Genomic DNA, 8,757 nt, shown 5'->3' with positions numbered 1-8,757 from the left:
TCCCCGTCAGGGGGGGCCAGCAGTCTAACCATTAACCGCTGGAAAGTCGCGGCTGCCCCATGTAGCCCAAAGGGCATTCTTACGAATTCATAGAGACCCCAGGGCATGCCGAAGGCCGTCTTTGGCCGATCTGCTGGGGCCACTGGGATTTGCCAGTATCCCTTGGCCAGATCCAGCGTCGATATATACTGGGCTTCTCCAATTCTTTCTATTAACTCATCTACCTGGGGCATGGGGGATGCGTCGAAGACTGCCAGTGCATTCAATCTTCTGTAATCGACGCATAGCCTCAGCGACCCATCCGTCTTTCGTACGGGGACCAGCGGGCTTCTCCAAGGGCTTCGGGATGGTCTTACCACTCCCAGGCGCAACACCTCCTCATGCACGGCATCTAGCAAGTGGTGTGGAATGGGCCTCTACTTCTCCCTTACTATAGCCCCTGGTGGTGTTTTGATGGTATGAGTCGCGCCCCGGACCCATCCCGGCTCTTTACAGAACACATCTTGGAATTCGTGAATTAACTTCCGTGTCTCCTGTTTCTGTGGTTCAGACAAGTCTTCCCCCACTTCGATTAGTTGCTCTATCTCTCTAGACGGTGCCACATCTTCTCTGGACCCTTGGGGACCCAAATCCTCTTCCTCATTTTCTACGAAGTTCACCCATCCCGCCAGTTCCTTCCACTCTCTCAGCAGATTCACGTGGAAGATTTGCTTCTCTCGGAGATGGCCCGGCCGGTGTACTTTGTAGTCTACGGGCCCAACCCGTCAAAGAATCTCAAAGGGGCCTTGCCATTGTGTAACAAACCTGCTCGTGGATGTGGGTAGTAGCACCAGCACTTGCTGCCCTGGTTCGAAGGCCCGTTCCTTAGCGTTGCCATCGTATCTCTCCTTCTGCCGAGCCTGGGTGTCTCTCAAATTCTCGTGAGCTATGTTCTGGGCCGTTCGTATCCTTTGTTGGAATGCCTGGCGATACCCCGCTGGGTCCTGCAGCACTCCATTGTCCTGCTCCCATTCCTCTCGAAGGACCTGCAGCCATCCTCAGGGGCGGTGCCCGAGAACCAGCTCAAACGGGAAAATCTCATGGAGTCCTGAGAGGTATCTCTAAGAGTGAATAGGACCAACGGCAAAAGTAAATCCCACTTCCGAGGGTCTCCCTGGATGCACCGCTTCAACAACCTTTTGAGGGTGCCATTTAAGCATTCCACCAGCCCGTTGGTTTGGGGGTGGTACACTGAGGTACGTATCTGCCGTATCTGCAGGGATCAACACACCACCTTCATGACTCCAGACATGAAATTTCTGCCCTGATCAGTCAAGATCTCTTTTGGGACTCCCATTCTTGCGACCCATTTTATCAATTCTTCCGCCATCCGGGGAGCTGTGGCTGTTCGCAAAGGGACAGCCTCCGGATAACGCGTCGCATAGTCTACCATAACTAAAATATACTGGTGGCCTGAGCTGCTACGGGGCAAAGGTCCCATGATGTCTAGGGCCACCCTCGCAAAGGGGGTATCTATGATCGGCATTAGTTGTAATGGGGCCCTGGCAGGGCACTCGGTCCGAGTCTTCTGGCACTCTGGGCAGGCTGCACATCAGCGGGTCACCTCTTCTCCCATCCTGGGCCAAAAGAACCACCGGCCTACCTTTGCCAGGGTTTTATCTCGCCCTAAATGGCCCCCCACCGGGCTCGCATGGGCCAATTGCCAGACTGCCTGGCGGAACTGGCTCGGGACCACCAGCTGTGCCTCTATGGGACCCTCCCACCTGGGCCCTGGTACGCGGTAGAGGAGGTGGTTCCTTACCTCGAAACGGGGTTGCTCTTCTATTGGCGATGCAGCCTTGTCCCTGGCCTCGTGGATTTGTCTCTAAAGGGTTTCGAGCTCCGGGTCCTCGCTCTGCGCCTCCCGAAACTGTCTGCTACTAGCGATATTACCTAGGTTGAGGCTAATGGGTTCCTCAGCATCGGCAGGATCTTCCTCTACCTCCCCCAACCATCCTTCACTAGTTCCCATCTTCTTACGAGCTAGCTCCACATCCCTCACTCACTCCAGCACGTCGTAGAGGGGTGTCCAATCCCAGCCTAGCAGCATCTCGCACGCCAGTTTAGGCACCGCCCCTACCAGGAGTTCCCCCTGGTGTTCCATGACGCGCAACTGGATCCATTGCCGTCCCACGTGTTCAATTTCACCATGGAGGCAGGCCACCGTTACCGGTGGGACCTTCCTTCCGGCTTGCCAGCGGACCATATCAGCCCTCACCATGGATTGCATGCACCCTGAGCCTAGAGTGGCCCGCACGGGGCGGCCATCCACCCAGGCCTTAATGGTTGAGTGGCTCCATATTGCATTCCCTTCACAGCTGGCATAGCTGCAATCCATAGGTTCGCCCACCTCCGGGCTGCGGCACCAGTCAGGGAAACCTCAGGGTTTGTTGGCTGGAATCCACCACACAGCGGGCTGCCTAGGGCATTCTCGCGAGAGGTGCCCTGCCGGCAGCGGAAACATACTGTATCCCTGCCAGCCCTCCGGATAGAGGCCTGCCGCCGTTTCGCTTCCTTCGGCAGCACCGACGCTGGCCCCGGGCTTCTCCTTTCCCTTGGATAATAAGCCTCTGCCGCCGCGAAAGCTTCTGCCAGCTTTAACGCCTCTTCACAATTCTGGGGGGAGTGTTGCCGCACCCAGCACTGCGTTCTCTCCTCCAGGTCATTCTGGAATTGCTCCAGGACGACCTGATCTGCCAGGTCCTAGCGATCAGACCCCACCGGGTTCACCCATTTGTTGAGAAGGTCCCGCAGCAGCTGTAATAGTACCTGGGGCCATCTCTCGTCGGGTCCTTTCCTGGCCCGGAACAGGCGTCGATAATGGTCGGGGCTGATCTCCAGCCGATAAAGTATTGCTTGCTGCACCTGTTCGTAGTCCCGGGCCTCCTTTCTCGGGATGGCCTGATAGGCTGCCTGTGCTGCCTCAACTACCAGGGCCCCCAACTGGCTGGCCCAGTAATCCTGGGGAAGGCCAGTCATCAAGGCATGATGCTCAAAGGCCTCAATGTATGCCTCAGGTTCATCATCCTTCATCATTTTTGGCATTTTAAAGGATACCTGGCTACGCCTAAGCCATTCCTGTTGGCGGTCGAACATCTGCTGCTGGGAGTCGACAATCTGAGTGAGGGCCTGCAGGTTCTGTCCCAGGATGTCAACCGCTGTCATAGGCATGGGTTGGGCGTTGGCATAGGCCGCCATGTCTGGGTCTTCCATGTTCCTGGCCAATGCACCACTTTGTACCCATCTCCGCTCTACCAGGTGTTTCCGCGCTGCCTTTGCCCAGGCCCAAGGTTTCGTGCACCCTGGCTTCGTGAGTGCACCCCGGAGGTTACTCCTGCTGGTATCAGGGGACCCCCTGAACTTTCCTGCCACGACTTTGATGGTACCTTCAGTGGGGGGTCCTCCCTTGGGGTATCCACCGGTGTTGGCATGTTCCTCGGCAGGTAACCTCAGGGCTCCGTCCTCCCCTACACCCTGGCCACTCGCCACCTTAGGCTCTTCCTCCTATGGCCTCAACGTTGTCCTGGCTTGCCACCTTCTTGCCTCAATACGCCGGCTGTCAACAACGGTCTTTGGGCTAGGCGTACTGCCTATAGGGACACCAGCCCGGTCTCTCCGGCCTGGTACCTGCGTTCCTCTGGGGGTCTGCAAGGTCGCTGTATCTACCGCCGGCTCTCCTCTGTATGGGGCACCTGGTTACCTCACCGATGCCCCTTTTCTCGATGTGGCTGGGGTCTCCGGCCCCCCCCCTGCCGCTCATGCCGCAGCTGCCTTCGCTATCAGCTCTGCCATCTGGGATCCAGCTGGCTCCTCCCCCGGCCCTATTGCCGGTGCAGCAGCTGGTTCCTTCCCCAGCTAGGCTGCCTGGGACCCTCTCTGCCCGTTATCCGGCTGTATCGCCAGTGTTGCCGCTGGCTCCTTTCCCAGCTATGCTGATTAGAGTCCTGCCAGCTCCTCCTCCTTTTCCCCCCCCGGTAAAGCCGATAATCACAGTGCTGGCTCCTCCCCCAGCACTGCTGCCAGCTGCTCTGCTCCGTCTCTTGGAGCCGGGTCTGGCTCTGCCTCCTTCCTTCCCGCACTCCGCGGGTGGTGGTTGACTCCCCGCTCGCTGAGGCTTCTCGCTCCAGCTTCCTCCACTCAGCCGCCTCGTTGCGTCGGCGGGGCTGCCTTTTATTCCTCCTGGAAGGCGTCCCCCGCCCCCGCTGCTTTGCCGCAGCCGGATAAATGCCTGGCTGATAACCCGCACCGGCGTTCTCGGCGCGTGGGCCTCCCTCAGCTCTTCTGGCCCTGCAGGAGGTAAGCGGGACCCTTTGCTGCCCCGGGGGCCTTCGGGCATCCCAGCTCTCCTGGGACAGCTTGGGACCCATGCAGAGGAGAATGGGACAAGCAACCAAGAAATTGAAAGTTCTCAAAGAGAGAGGGAACTAAATATATATAAGATGTAATTTATCTAAGAGAGACATAGTAGTTGGGCAGAAGAGTTATTTTTGTTGAACCGCAGGCACGATATCTTCCTCATCTCTCAGGACTGTGTTTATTTCTGTATCTTATTCCATCAAAGTCGTGGCGGGCAAGAAATAAAGGAAATTAACCAGTTCATATTAAAACAAGAGATGGTGGTTTATTTTGTGGGTATAGCTTAACTCTCACAGATTGGCATCCTTTGTTTCAGTGCTTTGGGATTTTTCCATACCCAACTTTTGTTTTTTCAGTTGCTCTTCTTTTGTCTTCAGCTTATCTTAGCCTTGGAGTGTTCTTGCTACCTGTCTGGCAGGATGGGTGCATTCTTCCTCTTCGTTATCTTCTTTGTGCCCTAGGCTTAAAAGTTTACTGACTGGTAACTCTCTCACAGATTGGCATCCTTTGTTTCAGTGCTTTGGGATTTTTCCATACCCAACTTTTGTTTTTTCAGTTGCTCTTCTTTTGTCTTCAGCTTATCTTAGCCTTGGAGTGTTCTTGCTACCTGTCTGGCAGGATGGGTGCATTCTTCCTCTTCGTTATCTTCTTTGTGCCCTAGGCTTAAAAGTTTACTGACTGGTAACTGGACTGTAGGTTGTAGCTGTGTTGGTCTAAGGACATAGGCACACAAGGTTCCTTGGGTGATATCTTTTGTTAGACCAACCCAAATGGTGTGTGCTCTTCCTGGATGGAATGAAAAGTAAAGCAGCCAGTGCCTGGGCTGGTCTGCATACAAGACAGGTAGTCAGTGAAAATGTAGATTACAAGGGGTGGGAGAAAGGGGTGGGGGGGGGGGAGGAGAGAGAGAGAGAAGGGGGATGAAAGTGAAGAGATACCTGGGGAGAAGGGGAATGAAAGTGGAGAGGTACCTGGGGAGTCAGATGTCAGGCAGGTTATAATGTGTCATAAATCCAGTGTCTATGTTTAGTCCATGATTTTTAGTATCCAGGAGGTTGATGAAGTGGAGTTCGTAGGCTTCTTTCTGGGAAGTGTTTTTTAGGTTTCCTTTGAGGATCCTCCCAAGGTAATCCCGAAAGCTTGCTTATTAATTTTTCCAATTATTTGGGTTGGTATAATAAAAGATATCACCCAAGGAACCTTGTCTGACTGGTAACTTACATTTGATGCCTTGTTGCTTACATAACCAATTAAATCTTCTCTCGTCTTTATGCCATTTTTTCTCCATTCACTCTTTTACACGCATTCATACATAAAGGCTATGCAGAGTTCATTCACTTATCTCAAGCAGAAGGATACAAAATAAAGTTTTCAAGTTCCTTACAGGACAAGATTAACATGGTTATATTTTACTATTATTGCACTCTATGTTAACATTAGCTACATTAATTCAGTTTATGCTACAAAAGAACTGCACAGGAAATTAGGCCTGTCTATACATCAAAGGTTATGCTCCACCAAGCAACTTTGTTTGAAGAGCTTGAAAAGGTTAACATTCATATACTAATGCAAAAAGAAAAAAAAAATGATGTAGTTTATTTAAAACACAAGACACACTCAGATACCACAACACCTGTTTTCTTTTGCTGCATGATGACTTATGGTATTTTGGATGTGAAAAAGGTGTTTGGCTTGAAAAATTATTGTGATCTTTTCAGACATTGTACAGTCATAGCCATGCGTGCAGGTTCAGATGCCTTCTTTGCTTGAGCCCAGACCACATTGACAACACGGGCAAGATACAGAGGTGCCCTAATAGTAAACTGTTCTGTCACTGCAAAGAGCGCTTAGAAAGGCATATGGCTCTGGCCTCTGAAAAGCATCTGACTAAATGTCTGACTAATGTCTGACTAAAACTTTGTGTGGTGAATGTAAATCTTACATGAACAAAATGCATGAGTGCAAAGGGAGGCAGTGGAAGCAGTGTTATGGGAAAATCATGGTTGTAAACAAGCATGAATGCTTTATGCAACAGATTGCAAAGACTGAAATAGGCACAGGGTATATTTTTTATCATTCTGAATATATGCAGGAGACAGGGATGCATGTGCCCAATTGGATTTTTGCAATGGAGCTAAAGACAGGGGGAAAAAATCCTCAGAAACCCCCAGGTAACCGCCCCCCCCCCCCCCCCCCCCCCGGCCCAGGTCTCATAAAACTAAGGCCAAAAAGCCAAAAAGCAGTTGGGAGTTTAGATTCATAGATTCATAGACTCATAGACATTTGGGCTGGAAGGGATCCCGGAGGATCATTGAGTCCAGCCCCCTGCCCCAGGGGCATGAAGTCAGCAGGGATCATAGAATCCCAGCAAGATAAGCATCCCAATTTGTCTTGAAGTCATTCAAAGTGGGTGCTTGAACCACCTCCAGCAGCAATCTATTCCAAACCTTGGGGGGTCGAACAGTGAAGAAGTTCTTCCTTACATCCAGCTTGAATCAGTCATGTTGGAGTTTGTGACCATTGATCTTGTAATCTCTTGGGGCGCTCTGGTGAACACACATTCCCCCAGAACCTGATGATCACCCCTGATAAACTTATAGGTGGCAACCAGATCACCCCTGAGCCTGCACTTTCCCAGGCTGAAGAGTCCCATGGCTCTCGGCCTCTCATCATAAGGTCTGTTTTCCTGACCTCTGGTCATGCGCGTGGCTCTTCTCTGCACTCTCTCAAGCTTCTCCACATCCTTTTTGAATTGTGGAGCCCAAAACTGGACTCAGTACTCCAGCTGTGGCCTCACCAAGGCTGAGTACAGTGGGAGAATGACGTCCCGGGATTTGCTTGAGAAGCATCTATGGATGCAAAACAGCTTTTTGGTCACTTTACTAGCACAACATCACACTCAAGGCTCATGTTCATCTTGTGGTCAATGATGACCCCTAAGTCTCTTTCATCTGTAGTGCTAGCCAGCATGGCACTGCTGAGCCTATAATGATGCTGCAGGTTTTTCCTTCTGAGGTGGAGAACCTTGCATTTTTCGGTATTAAACACCATCAGGTTCTCATCCACCCACTTCATGAGCCTGTCAGGATCTGCCTCGATCACCCTCCTGTACTCAGGTGTGGATGCTTTACCTCAGAGTTTGGTGTCATCAGCAAACTTGGTGAGCCTGCTTCTGACACCAAAGTCCACATCATTGATGAAGACGTTAAAAAGTATAGGTCCTAGGGACCCCACTGGTTACAGGGCACCACGACAATTGGCTACCATCAACCACCACCCTCTTGGTCCTACGGTGGAGCCAGTTCCTCAGCTAGCAGATCATGGTGATGTCGAGGCTGCTTTTAGCCAGTTTTGCCAAGAGGTGATCATGGGATACCAGATTGAAGGCTTTTTAAAGTCAAGATATATGACATCAATCTCTTCCCCCCTGTCCAAGTGGTAGGTCACCTGGTTTTTAAAGGAACTGAGATTGGTCAAGCAAGAGCTACCCACAACAGGGTATTGCCATCAAAAGGAACTGAGCTGATCAGTTGGAGGATGGGATTCACCTCCAGCCAAGAGGTGATCATGGGATACCAGATTGAAGGCTTTTTAAAGTCAAGATATATGACATCAATCTCTTCCCCCCTGTCCAAGTGGTAGGTCACCTGGTTTTTAAAGGAACTGAGATTGGTCAAGCAAGAGCTACCCACAACAGGGTATTGCCATCAAAAGGAACTGAGCTGATCAGTTGGAGGATGGGATTCACCTCCAGTGAGGAATATTCTGCACTGGTCCGGTCCTGCAGGGAGCAAACCAGGACAGCCAAGGCTGCAACTGAACTCCAACTAGCTTCGAACATCAAGGACAATAAAAAATCCTTTTTTAGTTATGTGGGGAGCTGGAGGAAAAGCAAGGGCAACATTGGACCGCTGCTGAACTAGATGAGACAACTTACAACTGACACCCAGGAAAAAGCCAACCTATTAAGTGGGTACTTTGCGTTGGCCTTTCATCAGTCCCATGGGACGCCCATGCCTGCTACGGGACTGGGAGGTCTGGGTGAGGGAGATCCCCTGCCCTCCATCAATGCTGACCTTGTAAAGAAACACCTTGAGAGGCTGGATACCTTCAAGTCAGCTGGCTCTGACAATCTACACCCCAGGGTACTCAAGGAACTGGTTAGCATCATAGCCCAGCCCCTGGCATGGATCTTCAAGAACTCCTGGTGCTCTGGTGAAGTGCCCAAAGACTGGAGAAGACCAATGTGGTGCTTATCTTCAAGAAAGGGAGGAAATTGGATCTGGCAAACTTACCCTGGGGGTCTTCAAGAGGCGGTTGGATATGCATCTAGCTGGGGTCATCTAAACCCAGCACTCTTTC

This window comes from Alligator sinensis, unplaced genomic scaffold (genome assembly GCF_000455745.1).
Source record: "Alligator sinensis unplaced genomic scaffold, ASM45574v1 scaffold364_1, whole genome shotgun sequence".
In the NCBI taxonomy this organism is placed as follows: domain Eukaryota; kingdom Metazoa; phylum Chordata; order Crocodylia; family Alligatoridae; genus Alligator; species Alligator sinensis.
Note: the sequence above shows the minus strand (reverse complement) of the source record.